The sequence below is a fragment of the Castor canadensis genome, chromosome 5 (genome assembly GCF_047511655.1).
Source record: "Castor canadensis chromosome 5, mCasCan1.hap1v2, whole genome shotgun sequence".
In the NCBI taxonomy this organism is placed as follows: domain Eukaryota; kingdom Metazoa; phylum Chordata; class Mammalia; order Rodentia; family Castoridae; genus Castor; species Castor canadensis.
Window position 1 is genome coordinate 154352309 of NC_133390.1, and position 786 is coordinate 154353094.

A 786-nucleotide genomic window follows, 5' to 3' on the forward strand; every position below is an offset into this window, starting at 1 on the left:
TCCATGTATCCGATTCCTTCGACTCCCTTCACCAAAAAATCTACCCTCATCCTCCGAGATGAGAACATTGGTTCCTCTCTTTCCCTGCCTTCTTCCCAGTCTTATGGACAGTTGAAAAACCTTTGAATTATTCTTCTTTCAGTTGCTTTTTTGTTTTAGCTAAAATGATAGTAAAGTGTGTTGGTAAAGGAATGTAGTGTAATGGGGTAAGTTGAATACCCTATATTCAATTTGTCTCTATAATGCTTATGTCCTGCACTGGAAGCGTGGCTCAAGCAGTAGAGCACCTGCCTAGCAAGTGCAAAGCTCTGTGTTCAAATACCACTACTGCTCAAAAATGCTTAAGTCCAATGCAGAGTTCCCAAATATTCAAACATTAGCTCTGAATACATTAAAAATGGTGATTTGTAGTGCTTGTATATTCCTGTAATACAAACACAGAAAACATTACTACTTTCCAGCTACCAATCCTTTAATATCCCAATTGCAAAGTCCTGACAATTTCACAGTGGGCTTTCCCCACGTCTTTCCCACCCACCTCTGCAGAACATGGAACTATACACACAGTCTACACACGGCTTAACTCCAGCCAGCTCCATCTCTTCCAGGACCATTGCGGGAGCATCTAACCCCTCCCTGTGTCTGCCACAGGGTCTCTGGAAATATGAGAACATGTCACTTATTGATGTTTGTAGTTCACCCTCGCTAACTTCCTCTGGCCGCCTTTGATAATCCCCTGGAGAAAGTAAGTGCTAACACATCACAGTCAGCTACATAGACATTTGT